General features: G+C 44.8%; 1 protein-coding gene across 6 annotated transcripts in view; it reads right to left on the bottom strand.

Annotated features, from left to right (window-relative positions):
• Positions 1-13,705, bottom strand: part of BCAT1 (branched chain amino acid transaminase 1) — a 109,856-nt gene that overhangs the window by 67,229 nt on the left and 28,922 nt on the right. Inside the window, exon 1 of one of the 6 annotated variants that reach the window (XM_053256394.1) lies at positions 469-512. The exons of the other annotated variants lie outside the window; for them this stretch is intronic. The gene's annotated coding sequence lies outside the window, so the exon portion shown is untranslated. Of the gene's footprint in view, positions 1-468; positions 513-13,705 lie in introns of those variants that run through there. 6 annotated transcript variants of the gene reach the window in all.

The raw sequence follows: 13,705 nt of genomic DNA, 5'->3' as shown, positions 1-13,705 counted from the left end.
GTATGCCAATGAAGGTTGTTGGGTTTTTTTACATTTATATCCCGCTCTTCCTCCAAAGAGCCCAGAGTGGTGTACATGGTTATGTTTATCCTCACAACAACCCTGTGAGGTAGGTTAGGCTGAGAGATACATGTTAAAAAGTTAAAACCTAAGCAGCAATTATGGACACTTTTGGCTAAATATCTATCCCAAATCCCAATGGCGCCTTCCTTCAATCCTGGACTTCAAGCTGTCTCGCAAGGACTGAAAACATCACTACTAGGGCCAAACTAACCATGAACAAGGCATGTTTGTTGTGGGGGGAGCAGTTTCCCCAAGTCTCACGCATAGAAGGGACCAGAGAGCCAGCGTAGTGTAGCGGTTAGAGTGCTGGACCAGGACCGGGGAGAACCGGGTTCAAATCCCCATTCAGCCATGATACTTGCTGGGTGACTCTGGGCCAGTCACTTCTCTCTCAACCAAACCTACCTCACAGGATTGTGAGGATAACCATGTAAACCACTCTGGGCTCCTTGGAGGAAGGGCAGGATATACAAGAACCAGCATGGTGTGGTGGTTAGGGTGCTGGACTAGACCAGGGAGACCCGAGTTCAAATCCCCATTCAGCCATGAGACTTGCTGGATGACTCTGGGCCAGTCACTTCTCTCTCAGCCTCACCTACTTCACAGGGTTGTTGTGAGGAGAAGCCTAAGTATGTAGTACACCGCTCTAGGCTCCTTGGAGGAAGAGTGGGATATAAAATGTAAAAAAAATAAAATAATAATAATAAATAAATAAATAAATAAAATAAAATGTCAGCACTGGCAAACAATACCCTCCAACTGAGGAGGGAGGGAAGAGGTGCCTCCGATGAATGTTAAGCCCCCAGGCCTCTCAAGGCATTTAAAAGGTCCTGTGCTCACAGGCCTGACCTCTTCACATATAAAGAGATGTGTCTTATTTTAAGATGAAAGAAGGGTTCTGGCGGAAAGGGGGCTACACTGTCCCCATGCTCCTTCACCTCATGCACTTCTGCCTCAGCCATACTCTGATATTTGAAGCAAGCCAGGCTGGGACAAAAGCCCCGTTCACACATTATGTCCAACACTCATACAAGTACACGGTATACACAGGTACAGACCTGTACACAGATACAGGGATTCACATCTTATGCTGAACTAGAGTTGCCATGCCCCCACAAAATTCCAGGTTTCACCCAGATTTTAAGCATCTCACCCAGATTGCTTAGCCCACCCATATTGACTGATTGATTGACTGATTGATTGATTCCTTCCTTCTAATAGCTAAGCTCTAGCCCTTGTAGACGTGGAGTTATGGAGCAAAACGTGCAGTCACTATTCTGCTCAAACATTATTTTCCAACCAATTTACATAATATGCAAATTAGGCACCCGGATCTGGAAAGCCAGAATGTGGCAACCCTCTGCTGAACTCAGGTACAGCAGTTTACTTCCTATCTGTATCGTGCATTTGAGAGGCCTGTACCCAGGTTTGCTTTAAAAATGAACCCAGGTACAGTCATTCACACAAAAACATGTACGAGTGTACAAATATCTGTGCACTAAAAACAACATAATACCCAAATGGAGCTGATGTGACTCAAGCAATAGAAAATGTAGGGGGAAAGATGCAGACACTCAGCTGCTCTCAGCCATGTACTCCTTTTTAGGTTAAAAATAGACCCAGCCCCCAGCCCCTGCTTTGAAAAAGGCAAGAGTACAGCAAACATGGATGCCCCAGTCACATGGGCTCTTAATTACCAGTATGAGCTTTTAGTCACCCTGCCTCAAAAGCTGCAGAGCTAACACAGATGCTGGAGCATTGGTTGTGTTGGGTACTTTTAGGCCTGCCAAAGCAAAGGAGGTGATGTTTGTTTTATCTGTTTCTAACAATATTTACAGTCTGCTTGTCCACAGTAAAAGGGCTCCAAGTGGCTTGCCATTTAAAACAACCATTTAAAAGAAAAGAAGATTAAAAGAAAAGAAAAGAAAAATACCACAGCAGCAGAGAGGTCATAAAAATCCAGCACCGAGTTACCATAGACCAAACACCTGCTGAAACAGGAGGCTGAACAGAGCAGTGGGAGGGATGCCGCTCAGGGACCCCATGAATCTCTCAGGGGACGGAGTTCTGGGACTGCGGAGCCACTACTGAAAAGGCCCTGTCCAGTGTTCTCTCTAATTTCTGGGCAGCAGTATCAAAACAATGTGTGTGTGCGCGCACACATTCAGAATGGGGCCTTCCTGATTCAAGCTGAGTGGGATCTAAAATAAACTGAGCAGACATCAAAAAACGTGTGAGCGTGTGCATATGCGCACACCTTAGAGGGAACACTGGCCCTGTTCCACGTCACAGCCAACCATGCCTCAGTCGATGGTGTAAGACAGAACAACAGCACCCCAGCTGAGGGTCTCAATATATGGGCTGGCAGTTCCTGCCTTCATATTGAGATGATCTTTTAAAGACCATCTCCTCCTCAATAAATTGGAGGAGATGCTCCTTAATATATTTATAGACTTGTAGTGATAGGACTGTGACAGTTCAGATGGCAGGAGACGAATAATGTTTCTGAATGCTCTCCTGCAAAGCTGCTAAGTACAGGTTGAGTATCCCTAATCTGGACATCCGAAATCCGGAATGCTCCAAAATCCGGAAACCACCATGGCATGCGCCCGCAGCACCAACTCGTTGCGGCTTAGTTTTCATTACATTTACAGCTACCTTTAGTTATCATAAATTCAATGCTTATTCGGAAAATGGTAACCTTAGTAAGCTTAAAATAGTAACAGTAACCTTTCGTGTTTAGACTTGGATCCCATGCCCAAGATATCTCATTACAAATATGCAAATATTCCAAAATCCAGAAAAGTCAGAATTCCGGAACACTTCTGGTCCCAAGCAGTTTGGATAAGGGATACTCAACCTGTAGCACATTCAGGGGAAGGGTTATAACCCAGCCTACTCCTGGCTGAGCTAGTTTTCTACTTGCGGGGAGTTGTTGTTTTAATGTTGGGGAGCTTTCAAAAATATGATCATCCACCTGAAGCAGCACATTCCATTCTATCACCTCGGGATTCAACCACCTAATTCTGCAGTATGTGTAGACCAGGCTTCAGACAGCAATGCCAGAAAGTGGGCAACTAGATATTACATTAGCTATACAGTGGTCCCTCGACTTACGAAGTACTCGACATCCAAAGATTTCGACATACGAACGACAAAAAATACCGGAAGTCGTTGCCGGTTTAGATGCGGCTTTCTCGACCTACGAATTTTTAGATGCGGTTTCCTCGACCTACGAATGTTTCCGGACCTCCGTGGATGCGCTTTTCGACTTACGAAAATTCCGACCTACGAACGTGCGTTCGGAACGGATTATCTTCGTAAGTCGAGGGACCACTGTACTTTAACATAGGGACGTAGAAAGCTGCCTTATACCAAGTCAGACCATTGGTCCATCCAGCTCAGCATTGTCTACACAGACTGGCAGCGGCTTCTCCAAGGTCGCAGTCAGGAGCAGTGCTCCCTCTAAGGCAGGCGCACATGCGCACGCTCACCAGTTTTTTTAATATCCACTCAGTTAATTTTAGATCCCACTCAGGTTGAATCAGGAAGGCCCCATTCTGAATGCTTGTGTGCACACACTGCCTTGATACTGCCGCTCAGAACAAAACTCAATCCTCACACAGATCAAAAAAATTGGGGGGACCACTGGTCAGGAGTCTCTCTCAGCCCTATCTTGGAGAGGCCAGGGAAGGAATTTGGAACCTTCTGCATGCAGATGCTCTTTTCAGAGTGACCCCATCCCCTAAGAGATCTTACTGTGCTCACACATGTAGTCTCCCATTCAAATGCAAAGCAGGGTAGATCCTGCTTAGCAAAGGGGACAATTCAGGCTTGCTACAACAAGACCAGCTCTCCTCCCTTTCCAAACAGTCATCAGGGTATGATCTGCAGACAACTAAAATAGCCACTTTGGTGAAGCTATGTAGGTCCAGATCTGGTCAGTGTCTGGATGGGTGCCCACCAGTAAACCCCATATATGCAGCCAGCGCCTTGAGTTCCCTGATGGAAGATTGGGGGTGGGGGTGGGGATTTAAGTTTGATATGTAAATAAAACCAAGAGCAGCCTATCATGCAGCCCACATTACAGCACCCTAGCATAACAGCCTGCCATGCAACCACCTGATCAACCATCTCTTACAAAAATCTGCAAAACTGTTATCGTAAATATGACAGGAACATAACAGCATTAAAGGAACTGGTTTACTCCATCCACGTATTATTAAGTGCACCATGTGTGTGTTTGTTACTTGCACTAACAGGATTGTCAGATGTCTGTATCGACCTTCCAGCCAAGCAAAGGACAATATGAAACAGAGGCAGGCAGTGCAATTCACGGCCCCTGACAGATCTGTCAACCCATCCTCCTTTGAAATTCTGTGCCACTCCTGGGTGAAGCTCTGTCATTTCAAATGCAGCTGGAGATCAGATATGCTGCCAAAGTCTGGAAGCAGAGTCCTTTGTGCTGTCCTAGAATGCTACACTTCTAGCCTACCCCAATGGAAAGCAGTCAGCATCAAGGTGGGTGACACCAAGACATGCCCCCCCACCCACCGTCCCAGTTCTTGCAGTCCTAGGAAGAAAGCAGACTATTTAATTAAGAGGCTAATTAAGTTGCTGGAAAGCCATAACACATAGCTTATGGGCTGCATTTGGCTTAACGGTTCATAGGTTGTGCAGATGTGCTTCAGCCTATGTTTCTGGGGCCAGATCTGTGTCAGATGATGCAATGGTCACCTGTGCCAAAGCTGTAAGTGCTGGCTCAGACATGGATTAACATAATGGCCTGGTTCATACAATCAAATCTAGGTTTAATGTACTAGTGTGATACTAGTACTAGTATGTGTACTAGTACTACAGATACTAGTGTGATTGTGGGAACCCACACCAAGGCGAGAATTTCAGATTCATCTCAAACTATAAGCCACCATCGCATAGGTTCACACAATCATGCTAATGCTGGTAACCCACATTAAACCTAAATTGGAATGGTTGTGTGATCTAGGCCTGTGACATACCTTTGAAGCTGCAACTATGCCACTGGTCATCTTCAATAGGAGATGAAAGCCATACCTGAATAACTGAATAATTGACCTCCATCTCAGCTCCTTGGTAAATGAAAGGAGGGATGGTGCAGAGTCCCTACCATAGACTGCTAAGAGAGAACAGCTGGGAGCCTCTGGGTTCATTGCCAGGGCCAAACTATTGTTCTACAGATCCACCAGGCCAGAGATGGAATGATGATTCAGGCAATCAACATGTCTGCACCCTCTATGCCTCTGCATCCCTTATCTTTATGCAAACGTATGCTAACAATGTTGATGGTCCATTCACTAACACATGCAAAGTATCAATCAGAGTAGCACTCCCATCACAATACATTTGCTATGCTTCCTCCATTGTGTGTGTGGGCGGGGTGGCGGGGCACTTGATTTTCAAAACCGCTGCCATTTTAAAAGCAACATCCTTCTAATTAAAACAGGGAGGATTAAAACAGGAAGGAGCACAGCAATCCAAAGATTAAATTGAGAGAGTGATTAACATAGCTAAAGAGTTTCCTTTGCTGCTTTGGCAGCCCCTTACACCCTGAAAAGGAAGCTAGGAGGAAAACCAATTGAAAATAATAACGATACCTACTGCTTTTTTGTTCTAAATAAAGTAAAGCTGTGCCCTCTCCTCAGAGCCATGTAGGGTTTACCACTGCCATCTCCCGTGCAGTATGAGATTATGCCTTTAAGCATCTTTGAGAACATCAGCCCATTGGGCTGGTGATCAGGAGAGGTCCGTCTGCATTTGCCACCAGCTCCTCTGGTGGCTACTCAGGGATGGGCCTTCTCTGTTGTTGCCCTGAGGCTTTGGAATGTGCTCCCTAGTGAAATAAGAGCCTCCCCATCTCTGACATCCTTTAAAAAGTCTTTAAAGATGCATCTGTTCACCCAGGCTTTTAACTGATATTGTTTTGATTGTTGTAATGTTGTTTTTAGAATATTGTTTTAAATTTTTAAATTGTGTTTTAAATTTCTTGCTTTTAAATTTTCTTGTTTTTGTTTTTAATTAATGTTTGACTTTTTAATCTTGTTGTAAACCTGCCCAGAGACATAGGTTTTGGGCGGTATAAAAAGATATTAATAAAATAAAATAAAATAAAATCTTCCTATATTGCTGGCTGCTGCCCAATATAGGTGTTTCCCAGTCTGGGAAATATACCAGCAGGGATTCGAACCAGCAACCTCTTGCTCCTAAGCACTTTACTTCCCCGCTGTGCCATTTTAAATGCACGGGTATTTTTCATCAAGCACAGAAAAGTGATGCTACTGAATGGCTGAGTCACTCAAGCCTATTTTTAACTCCAGCTGAACAGGCTTGCAACTCCTCATGACCTTTTCAAAGGGGATGTGGGGGCCACGAAACACATCCAGGGCACTTACAGAAATGTCCAATTTCATTTGATGCTGAACTGAGCTGATTTCAGGTAAGAGAGAGAGATTAAAAATAGATTTCAGTAATTCCTCTATCATACACGAAGAAATAACTGCTCATATGTCACACACAAAAATTAAACCATTAGGGGCTCCTACGAGCCCCAAAATAGCCCAAAGAATAGGTCACCTGCGGCACTCATTTATTTCAGAGCTCCAACCTGGGCAGAAAAGCTATGTCTGGACTGAGCAGGGTGAGGAGGATGCTTTTAAGTCTGCCCCACTGCTCAAAAAATGCCACGCTGGATGACTGCCTTCAAAGGAAGCTACCAGCACGATATCTCCATAAGTCACTGCTATATACTTGTCTCCTTGCAATGAAGAGATATGCCCAGATCAGTGACTCAAGAGCTGGACTCCACTGAGGAGTAGGCTTGCCAGCTGTGACTGAAGCTATTTCTAGAGGGGACCCCCTTCCCCAATAACTTTCACAATACCGAGCCATGAAAATCTCTAGGACTGCTTTCAACAGTCCCCTGGAGAGTGATGTTGATACCTGGAGACTGCAGGCCAATCCCAGAGGGCTAGCAGTTCTTATTCTTCCCCATCCAGGATATCTTAAGGACCACCTGCTCTCATATCAACTTGCCTGCCTCTTAAGATCTTTAACTGGGACGCTGCTTCATTCCCACCTTCCCCAGAGGTATACTGGCTGTGGCATGCAACAGGACCTTTTCTGTGGTGGCACCTAAGTGTGTGGAAGTCCCTTTCCCTGGAAGTCCACAGTGCCCTTGTACTGCATGGTTTTCATGCACTGAAGATGCTTTTGTTCCTATAGACTTTGGGCCTTTGATAACTTGCTGCTGAACTCTCAGTTGCTCTGCAGCCACTCCATCTTTTCACATTTTATCACTGTTTTCTTAAAACCAGATTATGTTTTATTTGACTTAATCTTAAATCACTCTGAGTGCTTTATTTTGGAAAAACAGCCAATAAACACCAATACAAATCACACATAAAACCAGCTGTGATGTTCCAAATCTGGGTGCATCGCAGATTCTAACATTTCCAACATCTGGTTACTCAGCACTGGAAGCTGAAAGTGTGAAACAGGTTCACTGAGCATCATGGATATGAAAACTCTTTTTTGCAGTGTTTGACCTGTGATCACCCATTCATACATGCAAATCACCACCTGATACTATGACAGTCAAGTGGTGAGGTATGCAACGGTGCAGGCTGAGCCTTAACCCTCCCCCCCCCCCAAAAAAAAAATCATTTATGCCTGCTCCAGTTTGCAGGAGTCCTTCTGGACACGGAATCCTTCAGACTCACATAAATTCAAAATATCTCGCGGTCAGAAGTGGTTTGACCTTGCAGGGGACCAAAGTCAGGCCTAGTCTATACATGCAGTTGAATGAGGTGGTAAAAGGGCCTTGGTACATGAACCAGAGGAGGGGGTCATGGGAGGACAAATGCTGACTATTATTTTTGCCAAGGTCTATACCCTTAGAGATGAAAACAGGTGATAGCACTGCAATACTTTCAGCTGTCAGTGTGTTAAAGCTAAAGTTGTGCCGTTGAGTTGGTGTCAACTCCTGGCAACCACAGAACCCTATGGTTTGCTTTGCTAGAATACAGAAGGGGTTTACCATTGCCATCTCCCACGCAGTATGAGATGATGCCTTTCAGCATTGTCCTATATTGCTGCTGCCCAATATGGCACCAGTGGGGATTCGAACAAGCAACCTCTTGCTCCCTAGGCAAGTTATTTCCCCACTGCACCATTAGTGTTACCATGCTTTTATTGTCCTGACCATTGGGCCCTGCAGAAGCCCTAAACAGCTTGGGGCCTGGGTATTTAAAAGAACGTCTTCTTCATCATGAACCACACCGCCCATTGAGATCATGTGGAGAGGTTTGTCTGCAGTTGCCACTGGCTCGTCCAGTGGCTACTCAGGGACTGGCCTTCTCCATTGCTGTCTCGAGGCTTTGGAACACACTCCCTGCTGAAACAAGAGCCTCCCCATCTCTTACAACTTTTAAAAGGGCAGTCAAGTAATTTGTTTACCCAGGCTTTTAATTAGATACTGTTATGTTTTAATTGTGTTTTAATAGTTTTAACTTTTTAATTTTAATTGTTGAAATGTTTTAATCTTTTCTTGGCTGTTCTTATTGTTTTGTAAACCGCCCAGAGAACTTGCGCTTTGGGCGGTATAGAAATGTATTAAATACATACATACATACTGTACATACATACCACTCTACATTTTAAACAAAAACTTCCTGGCAAGTAAAACAAACCAATGAAAACACCAAGCATACAGGCTAGCTAGAATCTTCCCCCTGATGTGCTAGCTTTACACTTGCAGGGACTTTTAAAAAAAAAAGTTATGGGAGTACAGTATACAATACGCCTCCCGCAATATGAAGCGGCCAGTCCATCCTGTTACTTCAAGATTCTACCATTCCATTCTCCTGCATTTGTAGACCAAGCCCAAGATGGCTCCCTTGCTTGTGACTGGAAGGGAACAATCTATACCAGTGGGTTCCCAACTTGGGGGAGGGGTGTCCAGATGTTGCGGAACTACTACTCCCATCATCCCCAGGGACAATAAATTGTCGCTGGGGCTGATGGGAGTTGTAGTTCAGCGACATCTGGGAGGGCCCAGGTTGGCAAGTTGGGAACCACTGACCTAGACAACATCACACATGAAGGCAGAGTCAGCGTGAGACCTTCTGTCTCAGCGTGTCAGTTCCAACCGGCAGGAGCTCTCCAGCAGCGGCCATTCCTGAATTCTGAACCCAAAACTTTCTGCATGCAACGCTCGATGGCTACTCCACCTGCTGATACGTGGCTGAGAAGCCGCCACCTAGCCCTCAACCAATATCATCAATATTGGAAGAGCTATTGGAAGAGCTGCCGAAGACCCAAGGCAGTTGAACAAAGCAGGAGACGGACTGTAAATGAGAAAGTTCTTTCCTGTCTCCTCCCCCGTTTGGTTAATAATGTCAAGAACGGATTATAGAATTATACAAGTACTAAATCTTTAAAAGCAGTCACAGCAGTATTCAGCATCATAATTAGGTTAACCAGGCAGGCTCCGCCAAGAAAGCAAACAGCCTTGGAGGGAAATAATGAGGTTCTTCTCGCACACAATCGATCAATCCCTAACCCCCTAGTTAAACCTGCCTCTTAGATGAGGTTTGGGGCGCAAGTATTTCCCCGTTTCCTGAACCCAGGGCTGAAGCACTGACGGGCACCCGCCTGTCGCTGGGGGAATCCCCACAATGCACTGTGCACTCGCGCAGTGCATTGTGGGATATCCGGGGACACATCCTGGATGGCACATCCTGGCCTCCATGCTGTTGGGGTCAGCAACTGAGCATCTGAGCGTGAGATCTGCATGCCCAGCACCACAGGAGGATCAGGAGGAAAGTTTTGCAAGGCTTCCGCCCCACCTGCCCACCCACGCACCCTCCCTCACCTTTGATCATAAAAACGGCCCCAATATGTAGGCTGCAGGTTTGTTGCAAATGGGGACTTGTGATTAGTGCAACAGTGCTATCTGCTTGGTACTACTTAAAGCTAAAGTAATGCATGTTAATAGCACAGCCAGGAAGTAACTTGCCTAGGGAGCAAGAGGTTGCCGGTCTGAATCCTCTATTGTATGTTTCCCAGACTATGGGAAACACCTATATTGAACAGCAGCTATATAGGAAGATGCTGAAGGGCATCATCTCAGACTGCGTGGGAGGAGGCAATGGTAAACCCCTCCTGTATTCTACCAAAGAAAACCACAGGGCTCTGTGGGTGCCAGGAGTCAACACGGACTCAACAGCACAACTTTACCTTTAATGCAGCTTAAGATGATCATTTGGGATGGAAAGGTTCTGGAGGATAGGACGCAAAAGTATTATGCATACATAAAATAGGACTCAATACATAGGAGAGCCACTGTGGCACAATGGTTCGCATGTTGCACTTAGATCAGGGAGACCTGGGTTCAAATTCCCACTTGGCCTTGAAACTCAATGGCCGATACACTGTGTAATGTTGCGCACGCAGTGGAAAGTATCATTTGCACAGCTGCGCAAGAGTGCTGTTGCGCAGGTGCAAAAATTGTGCAAATGGAGTCGTTCGACAGTGCAGCCATTATATATAATGGTTGCAATGCCATGCAGCTCCATCTGCTCAATGTTTCTACCTGCGCAACAGTGCTCTTGCACAATTGTGCAAAGATTCCACTCCACTGCATGCATAACATTGCACAGTATGTCAGCCATTGAGTTTAAAGGCAGTATATAACAAAGTGGCTAGAGTGTTGGACTACGACTGGGAAGACCCAAGTTCAAATCCCAATTCAACCATGGAACTCACTGGGTGACTCTGGGCCAGTCATGTATCTCTCAGCCTAACCTACAGTACCTCACAGGGTTGTTGTGAGGATTAAAATAAGCATGAAAAGCAGTATATAAATGTTAAATAAAAATAAATAAAAATAAATTATCTCTCAGCCTAATCTACATTAAAAAAATAATGAGAATAAAAGGTGGGCAGACCACAAATACCGTTCTGAGCTCTTCGGAAAGATGGTAGGATGAAAATGTAATTAATAATAAATTCCCTTAATTGTTATTAGTATTGTTGTCTTTGGAGGAGGTGGAATATAAGAAGATTGTAATAAATAAATAATAAAATAAATTTAAGATCAGCCTGAAGAGATTTCAAGGAGCATCAGCTTGGTACATACTCTCGAACTGTACCCAGTCGTTCACACCACTCCCCATGCTACAAGGAAAGATTGCGGAAGAGTACAGAATCTGTACATCTGCCCCGGGAAATATTGCTGAAGCTAGGGAATGAATCTATTAATATGTTGCTGACTGCTACAGAGTGTGTGGATAGACACAGAGCCACTGCATGCTCCCATTAAGGGCAGCGGGGCCATTTGAGGGCGTTGGGAGGACGAGGCATGCCCCCAAATGTCCGCTTGTGGGGAGAGGACCAGATTCTCCCCTGAAGAAGCCGAAAGCATATATGCTTTGCAGTCACAGAATGCCTGAACGAAGGTTCCAAAAGGAGCTTCTTTCTTCTCTTGTCAGTCAACAGGGCACAACCAATAACACTGGAAATCCGTGGGGAGGAGATTTCAGACAATATTTTTGTTGCCTGTTCCACTCGCCTATTCTATTTGAGAATGGCTTCCACCGTTCAGTTCTACTGCATGCTCTGAGGCAGTGTTCCCTCTTAAGGTGTCTGTGCGCTCACACAGTTTTTGATGCCTGCTGTGTTAATTTTAGTTCCCGCTCAGGTTTAATCAGGAAAGTCCCACTCTGAATGCATGTGTGCTCATACTGTCTTGATACTGCCATCCAGAACAAAACTCATTCCGCACACAGACGGAAAAAAATTAGAGAGAACACTGCTCCGAGGCTGCCAGAGCAGTAAGGGTGATCAATGTCCTGACCTCTTTTGACACTGGAGGCCTCTCTGTGCAAAAATTCCACAATCCACGCTGCAGTTTTGGTGGAGCAGAATACTTCCGGGTTCCACCCACATTTTCCTGGGTGGAAAGTTTCGTGGAGGCCTCTGGGCATACGTAGCATGACCTGAAGTCACCCCTGCTTCTCATGCTCTTTTTGAAGTGGGCTGGAACCAATGGAATATGACAGATTAGGAACATAGGAAGCCTCCATATACTGAGTCAGACCATTGGTCCATCTAGCTCAGAATTGTCTGCCCAGACTGGCAGCAGCTTCTTCAAGGTTGCAGGCAGGAGTCTCTCTCAGCCCTATCTTGAGGATGCCAGGGAAGGAACTTGGGACCTTCTGCATGCAAGCGGGCAGGTGCTCTTCCCAGAGTAGCCCCATCCCCTATGGGGAATATCTTCCAGTGTTCACACATGTAGTCTCCCATTCAAATGCAAACCAGGTCAGACCCTTCTTAGCAAAGGGGACAATTTATGCTTTCTACCAGCTCTGAGTATTTCTGCCCCCATGGGAACCCAACTGGAAAGACATTGCAATACAGTGGGTAGAGTGTCAGACCAGAACTAGGGAGGCCAGCATTCAAATCAGCATGAAGGTCATGGGATGACCAGTCACCCTCTTAGAGCCTAACCTACCTCACAAGGTTGTTGTGAGGATGAAGTGGTGGTGGTATGGGATGCTCCTTGACCTGAACTCTTTAGAGGAAATGTCGGACAAAATATGTAATTAACAATAAATTACTTGGGGTTCTTGCCTCAATTTCAGTTTGGGGTGGAACTCTTGCTCCATTTCTATAAATTAACACCTCATACCTACCGGTCTGCTGTACGATCCATTTGATAGCATGAGGGGTAAAACTAATCATAATGAGAAACGTGTCATCCCACTGCCATATTTGAAATTATTATTATTTAAAGAGCAGCAACTATTTTGTCTTTAAATAGCAGTTGGCTCAATATACTGAAATTATAATTGTGTTGTTTCTTGGTTTAATGAAAGATATTAATGAGAGCCAGGGTGGTGTAGTGGTTAGAGTGCTGGACTAGGACCTGGGAGACCTGAGTTCAAATCCCCATTCAGCCATGAAACTAGCTGGGTGACTCTGGGCCAGTCACTTCTCTCTCAGCCTAACCTACTTCACAGGGTTGTTATGAAAGAGAAACTCAAGTATGTAGTACACTGCTCTGGGCTCCTTGGAGGAAGAGCGGGATATAAATGTAAAAATAAATAAATAAATAAAAATAATAATGTTCCTGACTAATGATAGATATTTCTGTTTGTTTCTATTCGTGAGGAAACCTTTTCAAAGAGTGATTAAAATAAACAACAGTTTATTTATTAGATCCCTGTGTGCCAGTAATCTAAATCCTGGTGCACAGAAATTCATAATTTGAGTTCTTTATTGGCATTTAGGAGAGCCCTAAAGACCTACCTGTTTGGCCTGGCCTTCCAGGGTTTTTAAAGGGTTCTTAATGTATCGGGTTTTTATAAAGTTTTGAATGGTTTTATTTATTTATTTTAGCTGCTTTGTTGTATTTAAAAATCTTTGTTCCTGATCATTGATTGATTTTATTTGTTTTGTGAGATTTGTGAACTGCCCTGAGCTATTCTGGAAGGGCAGTCTAGAAATCACACAAACAAACAAACAAATAAATAATATTCATTACATAGGAACATAGGAAGCTGTCTTATACCGAGTCAGACCATTGGTCCACACAGACTGTCAGCAG

This window comes from Hemicordylus capensis, chromosome 5 (genome assembly GCF_027244095.1).
Source record: "Hemicordylus capensis ecotype Gifberg chromosome 5, rHemCap1.1.pri, whole genome shotgun sequence".
Classification (NCBI taxonomy): Eukaryota; Metazoa; Chordata; class Lepidosauria; order Squamata; family Cordylidae; genus Hemicordylus; species Hemicordylus capensis.
This window is presented reverse-complemented; position numbering and strand designations above follow the sequence as displayed.